A 12,818-nucleotide genomic window follows, 5' to 3' on the forward strand; every position below is an offset into this window, starting at 1 on the left:
GAGAGAGAGAGAGAGAGAGATATTGACTGTTTGTCTGCCAAAACGCTACCCCTTAGGGAAGGGTGCTGCTGCCTCCAATGACTGTGACAATTAATTCAAAATTAAGAATGTTATTATCACATCAGAATGACCAAATGACCAAAGGACATATATATTAACATAAAAACATTAGGATAAAATGACAATTTTCAAAGAGTTATTCTGAATGTGCCATATAACATGGTTAAATATCTACTGTATGCCAGACTAAAACTAGAGTTTAAAGGTATGTTTATAGACCGTGTGAGCAAGTCCTTAAAGGGTTGCCCAAGATCATAAAAAGGGTATGCTTTTTTTTTTTGTCTACCATTGCGGTTCACCTCCATTCAGGTAAAAGAATTAGCACTGTTTCTGGGAAAACAAAAAAAGAACATTTTTTTTATCCTGGTCAAATTATACAAATAAAAGTCCAAAATATTTTAATGGGCAAGAATTTTAGGTCTTAAAAATACAACTGTGAATTGGGATAAATTGGTTATTTCTATTACTGCCATACTATGCTCTTTCATATAATTGCCAATTACATTAGAAGTACCGTATGAATTGTATGTCAAATCATTACATAAGGCATTACTAAATAGATTATTAGAGTCCCTGTGAGCTGAACGTGAAAGAATTCTGGTCTGACATGTAAGCATGAAGGAGGGAAAGTACAGTTCTTTGTGTTTAGCCATTTGGCAGAAATAAGAGCCCCCCTGCAGTCAACTTAGCACAACATCAATACCTGACCACTTGTTCATGAGTCAACATGTCAGGCTAATTGGTCACCAGATGCTTTGTGTCTTGCCTTTCCTCCATGCATCACAGTAATATGTGTCCATTCAGCAGGTATTCATCTAAAAAGTTAACTAAAAAATCCCCTCCTCTCCCTTTTATTAAGTCACATGGTTAATGATCTTCATATGAGCCTTTTATGTCCTTAACTTCAGAGCCATACTTGTGGATAGTTTCAAAGTAAAAAAGCACAAATATAAATTTTTGGTCTGATTCAAGAAACTTAAAGAAGCAAAGTTAACTAAATTAACATTTAAAAGAAAGTGGGAAGAAATCAATGAAGACAAGTGATGGCAAATGTTAGCAGCCGTAATTAAGGCCAGGAAAATGGAGTTTCTATATTAAACAATTCTCTTTGGTAGAGTAATTCAGAACATCCAACCTATCCAGATTTGGATAAACACACACCATCTCTAGGTGGTCACTTTGTATTCAAGGACTTATCCTAAAAAGGGGTTAGTGTCCCCTCTTCCCACTGTACTGCTCACCAGTAAGGTTTTAGAACTTTTAGGGACTATTGCTGGGGAAAGTCTTATTGACATTGGAAAGTGCATGTACATAGGCATTGCACCACCACGTTTTGTGGAAGGAACTGTAGATTTGTTAAATAGGAGTAGATTGGTGTCAGAAAGTCATGTCGAGTGTCTGTCTAAGTACTGTAAGTATGCATCTTCTGTGTCCATTGTAGAGACTCTTGGCTGACACAAGGTCAACAGTTAACAAAGATGTTGAGACTGAGTAGACTGTAAAGTTTAGCAGAAAGTACACTGAGAAGACTAGCAAAGAGCAGTAGCCATGCAGGGTAGAAAGTTGCTTATTGGTTGCCTGATGAAAAGATAGAGAGGTCCAATTAGAGGGTCTGGTGGTAGTGAGGTGCTATCACAATGGATCGCTAATTCATATAAGAAGAACTGCAAAGCAGTGCAAGAGATGGAGTGAGAAAGACAGTAATGATAGCAGAGTATTATCGCAACTGACCCAGTGCAGGTGGACAAAACCATTCCCTGTGAAGGCAGCCCCAGGCCCTCAGAACAAACACCACTACTGGAACTCCAGGCAGGCAGCGAAGACTGTAATTTACTCCTGAGAGGTGGTTTATGTGCTCCAGAGACACACTGCTGTTGATGCAGTTAAAAGACCATATTCCCACCTGCAGTTGCAATGAACGTTTTTCAATCCTCATTTCAAATCAGGTTTATTAGCCAAATTTTCAGCTGTTTACAATAAACCAATCAAACAAGAACAATTTAAGTTGCTCAACATGGCTAATATAACAAGTGGTTTCTCCAAATAAAACACAAAATGTGACCTTTAATGACTACTGTAGTCTAAGAATTGTTCAACCCCCTGATTAGAATCCCTACTAAGAGCACACATTTGCATATCAGGTGTTGTCTACAGCACATCTGATGCAACAAAGCAAGGGCCTCATTAGTTGCATTAGGTGCACTTGACATAAAACACATCATCTGCACTGGTTAGCGGTTTGTTGATTGTGAGGTTTGATTGCATGTTAGAAATATGTCTAAGGCCTGTATTATGACCAATTAGCTTGCAGCTGCCTTTCATATAATAATGACGACAACACTCTGTAGTCCTCCTTCACCCAACAACTTTCATGCACCTTTAAACAAGGGCTGTTGGTGGTATGGTTAGGTTAGGCTGGTTAGGTGGGAGGACAATATGCATATTATTGATGTTCTTGTCTGCAATCTCCTGCAGGTTATTTGACAGTAAACACAGAATATTAATCAGCTCTGGTATACCCACTTCTCCAATCCCTACGCTCTCCTGCCCTACAGGTGGGAGCCCTTCTTCTGCCATTTGCTTTTTCTCCTTTTCCCCATCATCTAATATCGATGAGAATATGTCACCAGGAACATCCAGCTCCTCCTCCTCTCTGCATCTTGCTGACTTTTCTAGGAGATGGAGACTTTGAAGGATGATTTGGAAGAAGTAAAGCCTACAAAAGATGAGAATGGTCAACACTAAGACCTGACACCCTAAGGGGTGAAGACTAGATGGTATCGATTGGCATGCTGGGCATCAGAATAAAAAAGGCTACCATTTTATTGGTATTGAATTACATTAATGGCTGATGTAGGAATACGTAAAAGTAGGAATAAATAAATAAAACTGATGCAGCATAAGTCTCTCTGCATAATCACTCTTCATAATCATTTTCAGCAACACTGTCCCTAGCACATGAGTGCTTGCCATGTCTCTCCCTATGCTCAGCTCACAGGACAATGGCAGAGACCACGCGGGTTGAGGATTTTATAGGGCTGTGACATCACAGGGGATGGTGGATCTGCGGATTGGCTGGCCGCACGGCCTTATGGATGATCCTGTGTTTCTAGGCTTCTTTCTTTCACTTTGTAACATGTGCAGCCACCATTTTAGGAAAAACTGATTCATTACGATGAAGCGTGAGGAAATTCTGATTCGTTGCGGATTGAAGTTTTCCTAAACTTCGGACCAAATACCACTTCGAATGCTGCACTACACTTAACACTAAAAGGGATACTACAAAAACATAGAAAAGGCACTTAATGCTCTTAGAAATACAGTTCAAAATATAAGGAACACTGGCTACACTACCTGTAGGTGCAGAAAGAAGAAGCCATCATTGGCTGCCACCAGATTCCTGAGGAGGCAGGTGATCAAAAATCCCCAAGTGACTGAAAATGGCCTGCAGAAAGATTTCGTGGTAGCAAGCACTGAGGTTACAGCTGACACAGCAAGGCGCAAAACAAACGCTGAAGGTCTCCTTACCTGAATTCCCAGACATACACCTCTACTGACCCTAGAGCATCGAGTTTCCAGCAAGATTTCCGACTGCGTGCACCAGAAAACCGATTGATCCCATTATAATAAATAGGGATCCACTGGCCCTAGCAGTGTTTTGCTATGCTGGATACAGTTATTCATGTAGTTAGTCTGTCCTAACAAACTACCGGAATACAGTATCGCAGATGTGGATGTAGCCTAATAGTTATGCCAGAAGCGCAGTTTGTCTAAATCCCCCAAATAAAGGCTCTTGCGTTGTTTGAATACTCTTTTAGAAGATGGCAAGATGCATTTCTCCTGCAGCAATTAATAATTCTATCTAATTATGTACACTGCTCAAAAAAATAAAGGGAACACTTAAACAACACAATGTAACTCCAAGTCAATCACACTTCTGTGAAATCAAACTGTCCAGAAACAACACTGAGTGACAATCAATTTCACATGCTGTTGTGCAAATGGGATAGACAACAGGTGGAAATTATAGGCAATTAGCAAGACACCCCCAATAAAGGAGTGGTTCTGCATGTGGTGACCCCAGACCACTTCTCAGTTCCTATGCTTCCTAGCTGATGTTTTGGTCACTTTTGAATGCTGGCGGTGCTTTCACTCTAGTGGTAGCATGAGACGGAGTCTACAACCCACACAAGTGGCTCAGGTAGTGCAGCTTATCCAGGATGGCACATCAATGCGAGCTGTGGCAAGAAGGTTTTCTGTGTCTGTCAGCGTAGTGTCCAGAGCATGGAGGCGCTACCAGGAGACAGGCCAGTACATCAGGAGACGTGGAGGAGGCCGTAGGAGGGCAACAACCCAGCAGCAGGACAGCTACCTCCGCCTTTGTGGAAGGAGGAACAGGAGGAGCACTGCCAGAGCCCTGCAAAATGACCTCCAGCAGGCCACAAATGTGCATGTGTCTGCTCCAACGGTCAGAAACAGACTCCATGAGGGTGATATGAGGGCCCGACGTCCACAGGTGGGGGTTGTGCTTACAGCCCAACACCGTGCAGGACGTTTGGCATTTGCCAGAGAACATCAAGATTGGCAAATTCGCCACTGGCGCCCTGTGCTCTTCACAGATGAAAGCAGGTTCACACTGAGCACATGTGACAGACGTGACAGAGTCTGGAGACGCCGTGGAGAACGTTCTGCTGCCTACAACATCCTCCAGCATGACCGGTTTGGCATTGGGTCAGTAATGGTGTGGGGTGGCATTTCTTTGGAGGGCCGCACAGCCCTCCATGTGCTCGCCAGAGGTAGCCTGACTGCCATTAGGTACCGAGATGAGATCCTCAGACCCCTTGTGAGACCATATGCTGGTGCGGTTGGCCCTGGGTTCCTCCTAATGCAAGACAATGCTAGACCTCATGTGGCTGGAGTGTGTCAGCAGTTCCTGCAAGACGAAGGCATTGATGCTATGGACTGGCCCGCCCGTTCCCCAGACCTGAATCCAATTGAGCACATCTGGTACATCATGTCTCGCTCTATCCACCAATGTCACGTTGCACCACAGACTGTCCAGGAGTTGGCAGATGCTTTAGTCCAGGTCTGGGAGGAGATCCCTCAGGAGACCGTCCGCCACCTCATCAGGAGCATGCACAGGCGTTGTAGGGAGGTCATATAGGCACGTGGAGGCCGCACACACTACTGAGCCTCATTTTGACTTGTTTTAAGGACATTACATCAAAGTTGGATCAGCCTGTAGTGTGTTTTTCCACTTTAATTTTGAGTGTGACTCCAAATCCAGACCTCCATGGGTTGAAAAATTTTGATTTCCATTTTATTATTTTTGTGTGATTTTGTTGTCAGCACATTCAACTATGTAAAGAACAAAGTATTTCAGAAGAATATTTAATTAACTCAGATCTAGGATGTGTTATTTTTGTGTTCCCTTTATTTTTTTGAGCAGTGTATTTTGTATATTATTATTTACCAACTGTATAAAGCACAGATATATTCCAAATCATTCTAAGGTAGACTTATTTTTTTTTATATTAGGAGTGTGGTAATGAGATAAAGGTAACACACAAGAACAAGACCCGAGGTTATTGTCAATTTTCCATATGAACAGCTTCTATATTGTAACAATTAAAGCATTTCTATTAAACAGCCATGAAAGCTGCACAAGTTTTGGCAAGAGGCAGTGGGATGGCTATACAGGATGTTATAATTCAGTCAGTGGGAAACAGTCAGCGTTAAAAAGTTTGTCTTTAGGCTACTGTAAAGAAAAGGTTGTAATAACTTGCCTAACACAATGGGGTTATGTAACAGTAATTGTCTTCTAACGAATGCACCCTGGCCGAGATCTAATAAAATGGCTTTTCTAAAACCAAAAGATCACAGATTCTAACAAGTCACTGAGATTAAAAGCAAACATTTTGCTCATTCCTTTTTGATGTGTTTGTCTGATGACTCACATCTGCCCTCTGATGGAAATAATACATAATTCAGTTCATAAGGTAAGAATAGGTGGGATATTTTAATGCATTCTATTCAAACTTAAAAGCAGAATCGAATACCTTGTGCCACAAAAGCGACAAATCAATATAATAAAATTGGATTACTATTTTTTAGCGTACTATTCAAATTTCTGTACTCTTTTAGTTGCTAATTATGTTACTTGCCTCTGACTTTGGTCCTTCTTAGCTATTGTGCATGTCATGTACATTCACAACAGCTCTGGTACTATATTTATGTACTAAAGGTAATAAAATATAAAAATGGTTTATGGTAGCAGCCATTGAATGTGCTGATCTATAAGAATGATTGTCATATACTGATCATATGACGGCTCATTTCATAATTAGCATTGTGGTTTCAAAATTTTTGTTCAGTTAGGCAATCATAGGCATGGAGTTTACCAGTCCTGTCCGGGTCTTCTTAGTAATACTGGTTTCCTCCTACGCGCCAAAAAAGCCCAGCTCCAATGTGTTATCTGACTTTCTATGAAATTGGTCCTAACATATATGCTGTATGTGTGCATGCTGAGACAGGGACTGATATCAGCCAAAATAATCTGCGCTACTGAATGTGTTGGCGCTTTAAAAATTATGAGAACTTAAAAATAATGATTGAATCCTTACCTTGACTTGGTGACAACAGATGAGATCAGTCAAAAAGTAAGCAAGCAGCACAACATCTTTGTCAGCTCTCGCCAGCTTTCCAGCATCTGCCAGTATCTTGCAGTCTATACCGACAGTGGATTTGTCTCAGAATTAGCCACCCACTTAACAGTGAAAAAAACCTTATCATCTCATGCTGGTTGCCATAGTTTACCATAGGCCCTCCCACTCCTTCTAGAGCCATTAAATAAAGCAAAACTGACTGTTATCATCATCTTCCAAATCATCTCCCAGCCACGGAGAATGAGGCAAATCAAAGCAAAGCTAAATTATATGCCTGCATGTGTCTTTACTTACATAGACAGATGAAACATAGAAGAACATATAGACAGACAGATTGCAGCGCGATAATTTACTGACAGAGAGACAGATATTTGCTACCTAGAATTAAAAAAATATAAGCAGAAACAAAATTCTCAGATGTGGATCAATACCTTTGAGATAAGCATCACTCTTGAATATTTAAATGTAGAAAAAAATATTTGCTTTATTCATCCATAAGTTCACATGCAGACCATCACTATGGGACTTTCTATAGATAGAGAGATAGAGATAGATAGATAGATAGATAGATACAGGGGTGCACCTCCAATGAGGCCAGGTAAGGCGATCGCCTCAGGCAGCACCAGGAAGGGCAAGAGGGGGGCAGCAGGAGTGCCATTGGCAATGAGGCAAAGGGGTTAGGTTAAGAAATTGGCATGGGGGGGAAGCGCCGTTTCAGTTTTTGCCTCAGGCAGCAAAAAGGCTATGCCGGATATGGTAAACTCCAGAAGTCTGTTCCTCCACTGGAGTGTGAACCCAGCCTAAGTGAATAAAAAACTGTTTTAAACACATGGGTTAAGCCCTTTCATTGAGGCAAAGGGGTTAGGTTAAGAAATTGGCATGGGGGGGGGGGGGGGGGAGGCGCTGTTTCAGTTTTTGCCTCAGGCAGCAAAAAGGCTAGGTGCACCCCTAGATAGATACATAGATAGATAGATAAATAAATAGATAGAAAATACATAGATATAAAATAAATAGACAGATGATAACTAATGCAGAGATAGATAAATAGACAGATAATTAACAGATAGATAATAGACAGATGATGATAGATAGATTGCTGATAAATAGACAGATTACACACACATATATATATATATATATATATATATATATACGGTATATATAAAATGCATTGATAGACAGTAAATAGATATAGATAGAATGGTAGAAAGGGATTAACCCATGAAAATACTTTGCAATTAATAGAACATTTCAAATGCAGTATTCTTGGAATATTTCTGCAATAATAATGTTGTTGTGTGATTGATCTATCTATATCAATTATCAATGCTAAATTTGATTTATGTTTTTCTTTATCAAAGATATTAACAAGAAAATGCCAAGTATGAACGTGTCTAGCACTTGTGACTGTGTGCACTTATTTCCTTGCATACATGCAACTATTGTATATTGTCTATGCCTTGTGTACCAAAACACATAATGTATTCACTATGTATTGTGCTATCACGCATAAAGCGAAATTTACTTATGGCTTATAATAAATAAAGAATTATAAAAAAAAAAAAAAAAAAAATAATAATGTTGTTGGGTTTTTATGTCCATTACATTTTTTCCCCTGGTAGTTCCCAGTGCTGTTTATCCTTTTGGTCCACCATCTCCTGCATTCAGTGGTGGACTAATGCTCATTACATACGATATATATCTCTGGGCTCTATGTAGGGGCCTATTTTTACACAAAGGAGGAAGTGGTTAACAAGAGCTACTTGCAGCACATCCTGAGAGATGCTGGCCCACCCACACAAAGTCACACAAGTCGGGGAACAGACTGCTGTAATTCACTGTTTCCGGCGTACAGGCCGGCCCTTGGCTGGACAAAAAATGCTACATGCAGCATTTTTTGCCTGGCCGAAAGTCGGCACATACACCAGTAAGCGTCACCAGATCCTATTACAGTGAATGGGGATCCAGCGGTAGTAGCCGGCTGTGCCGGATATGGTAAACTCCAGAAGTCTGTTCCTCCACTGGAGTGTGAACCCAGCCTAAGTGAATAAAAAACTGTTTTAAACACATGGGTTAAGCCTTTTAATAATAAGATGTAAATAAACTTTTGCATAGGAGGACAAAAGCTGGATCTCTAATGCCACGTATCAGGTGGTTACCCTATAAGTCAGTGTCTGAGTCTTTAATCAGGCCTTGGAAGATGAAACCAGTATCTTTTCCACAAAAATAGACGACCATCTGCAGACAGCCATTTCATAGTTTGCTGGGTGAGAAGTTGTTGATGTGGACTTGGGTGAGTTATGTTTCTCTTTGTGAAGAACACCAAGTTGGCATAGGGAGCCTTATAGGGCAAGCAGCGCTCCCTGAAAAAAAGGCATTATAAGTAAGCTCTTCTCTGGGGGATGGGGGGCAAGAGCTCACTCTGTATTGCTATTTATTGAATAACACATGGTAAAGTAGAAAGATGTTGGTCTTGGAACCAAGTGCCTCCTTTCTAGTGTGGTAGAGTACGGTTGAAGTACAGGAAGGCATTTTTAAAGAATAAGTCACATGATCAAAGGCTGACTTTGCAGGCAATTATAGGGAATGAACCATTTGTTCCTGATGACTGCCAGTGCACCAGAAGAGGTGAGAGATGCATTTACATATAGCAATCATCTCCTACTGTATTTTCTCATCTTCATATATTCTTGGCAGCAGATCCCTGTTTAAACAGAACATTTCTGCTGCCGAGAAATTCTGATTCTCATTAACAATGCTGTTGCCCAATAAACGAGTGACTGCCTTCTCATCAACAGTAAAACATAAGTAGAAGCAGCACCACACGGTCCTTGGTCGATGTAAACACACAATACAACAGCCTCACCATTGACCCACGATCCAGCAGGCCATGAGATAAGCGAAAAACAAGATTAGCACCGGCAGCATCTCACATCATCCAAATTTTATTGCGACCTCAAGACATAGTACGACAAATACAGCAACGTTTCGGCTGATACTCAGGCTTGACAAAGGCTGAGTATCAGCCGAAACATTGCTGTATTTGTCGTACTATGTCTTGAGGTCGCAATAAAATTTGGATGATGTGAGATGCTGCCGGTGCTAATCTTGTTTTTTGCCTTCTCATCAAGTGATCAGTGGCACTTTTACATGGGAAAATTATCCTAAGACTGCTCCTTCCTGATAATTGTCCCAATCATCGGCCTTGTGAAGGGGCATTAAAGGGATTTTTCAGTTTTCATCAACCTCCTTTAAAACAATCATTTATGAAGGTAACTATAATTTAGTAATTATTTTAACTTTATTGCTCCTATCTCGCTTTCTGAGCTGTGGTCACATGACCATGTCCATGCAGCTCCTTTCTATTTCCTGAGATGTTATGTCCATGGGAAAATCAAAGCTGAAACAGGATGAGTCACAGGGTGGTGTCAATGTAAATAGCTGGATTTGAGGAGCTATAAACTAGATGGGTGTTGTTAGGAGGCGGTGCTGGAGCTGTGACAGAGAAAGAACTGCATCATGGGTTTGGTAGGATATAGTAACAGGAAGTGCTAAATACAAGATAGAAACAAACCAGAGTGATTGGTTTACATAGTGAAAACGGGTCAGGGGAGCTAAAGTGAAAAAAAGAAAAAGCATGATGAAGATGTACATGAGGCAAGCAACTACATAAGCATATCTGTTAAAAACAATAGTAATCCTAGGGGTTTTGCAGTGCTTAGATATTGATGACCTAGCCTCATGATAGGTCATCAATATCAGATTAGTGGGGTCCGACTCCTGGAAGAGGCTGTTTGAAGAGTCTGTGGCACTCTTCACTGTTAACTTGCTCACCATCTATATCATAGCGGTGGCACTGTGTAATTATACCTTCCTCTCCCATTTAAGTGAATGGGAGAGGAAGGTATAATTACACTGCACCACCGCTACTATCTAGACAGCGAGCAGGTTAACAGTGAAAAGGAGATGCTGCTGGCACAAGCATTGTGGCCTACAAACAGCTCAATGTGGGGATGCCAGGTGTCATACCCCTGCCGATCTGATATTGATGACCTATCCTGAGGATAGCAATAAACAAAGTGTAGAAGCAGCACCACTCGGTCCTTGTTGATGTATCCAAATACACTGCGTGCAGAATTATTAGGCAAATGAGTATTTTGACCACATCATCCTCTTTATGCATGTTGTCTTACTCCAAGCTGTATAGGCTCGAAAGCCTACTACCAATTAAGCATATTAGGTGATGTGCATCTCTGTAATGAGAAGGGGTGTGGTCTAATGACATCAACACCCTATATTAGGTGTGCATAATTATTAGGCAATATCCTATCCTTTGGCAAAATGGGTCAAAAGAAGGACTTGACAGGCTCAGAAAAGTCTAAAATAGTGAGATATCTTGCAGAGGGATGCAGCACTCTTAAAATTGCAAAGCTTCTGAAGCGTGATCATCGAACAATCAAGCGTTTCATTCAAAATAGTCAACAGGGTCGCAAGAAGCGTGTGGAAAACCCAAGGCGCAAAATAACTGCCCATGAACTGAGAAAAGTCAAGCGTGCAGCTGCCAAGATGCCACTTGCCACCAGTTTGGCCATATTTCAGAGCTGCAACATCACTGGAGTGCCCAAAAGCACAAGGTGTGCAATACTCAGAGACATGGCCAAGGTAAGAAAGGCTGAAAGACGACCACCACTGAACAAGACACACAAGCTGAAACGTCAAGACTGGGCCAAGAAATATCTCAAGACTGATTTTTCTAAGGTTTTATGGACTGATGAAATGAGAGTGAGTCTTGATGGGCCAGATGGATGGGCCCGTGGCTGGATTGGTAAAGGGCAGAGCGCTCCAGTCCGACTCAGACGCCAGCAAGGTGGAGGTGGAGTACTGGTTTGGGCTGGTATCATCAAAGATGAGCTTGTGGGGCCTTTTCGGGTTGAGGATGGAGTCAAGCTCAACTCCCAGTCCTACTGCCAGTTTCTGGAAAACACCTTCTTCAAGCAGTGGTACAGGAAGAAGTCTGCATCCTTCAAGAAAAACATGATTTTCATGCAGGACAATGCTCCATCACACGCGTCCAAGTACTCCACAGCGTGGCTGGCAAGAAAGGGTATAAAAGAAGAAAATCTAATGACATGGCCTCCTTGTTCACCTGATCTGAACCCCATTGAGAACCTGTGGTCCATCATCAAATGTGAGATTTACAAGGAGGGAAAACAGTACACCTCTCTGAACAGTGTCTGGGAGGCTGTGGTTGCTGCTGCACGCAATGTTGATGGTGAACAGATCAAAACACTGACAGAATCCATGGATGGCAGGCTTTTGAGTGTCCTTGCAAAGAAAGGTGGCTATATTGGTCACTGATTTGTTTTTGTTTTGTTTTTGAATGTCAGAAATGTATATTTGTGAATGTTGAGATGTTATATTGGTTTCACTGGTAAAAATAAATAATTGAAATGGGTATATATTTGTTTTTTGTTAAGTTGCCTAATAATTATGCACAGTAATAGTCACCTGCACACACAGATATCCCCCTAAAATAGCTAAAACTAAAAACAAACTAAAAACTACTTCCAAAAATATTCAGCTTTGATATTAATGAGTTTTTTGGGTTCATTGAGAACATGGTTGTTGTTCAATAATAAAATTAATCCTCAAAAATACAACTTGCCTAATAATTCTGCACTCCCTGTAGATGCAACAGCCTCACCAATGGCCTTGGATCCAACGGCCGGAGTATATAGATAATTGCAGACGGTATAAGCAGCATCTCACATCATCGACTTTTATTTGGACTTCAAAGCAACAATACACATGGCAACGTTCCGGCTGATACACAGCCTTTGTCAAGCCTACTTACATTGTGTTACATACATAAATTTATAGTAAAAACAAGTGCGCCACCCTCATCCAAATTATCAAATTGCAGGCAATGGTACAGACTGACCAATGAGAATGCGTATTTACATAGCCACTCTTTAGCCTAATTTACCTACAGTATATGTCTCACCTGAGTGTCCACCAATCGTCCTATAGGTCAACCCCATCATCGCACGGCATCTGTAATTGCTGTGCACAGCAATTACAGACCCCGTGCGA

This window comes from Bufo bufo, chromosome 3 (assembly GCF_905171765.1).
Source record: "Bufo bufo chromosome 3, aBufBuf1.1, whole genome shotgun sequence".
In the NCBI taxonomy this organism is placed as follows: Eukaryota; Metazoa; Chordata; class Amphibia; order Anura; family Bufonidae; genus Bufo; species Bufo bufo.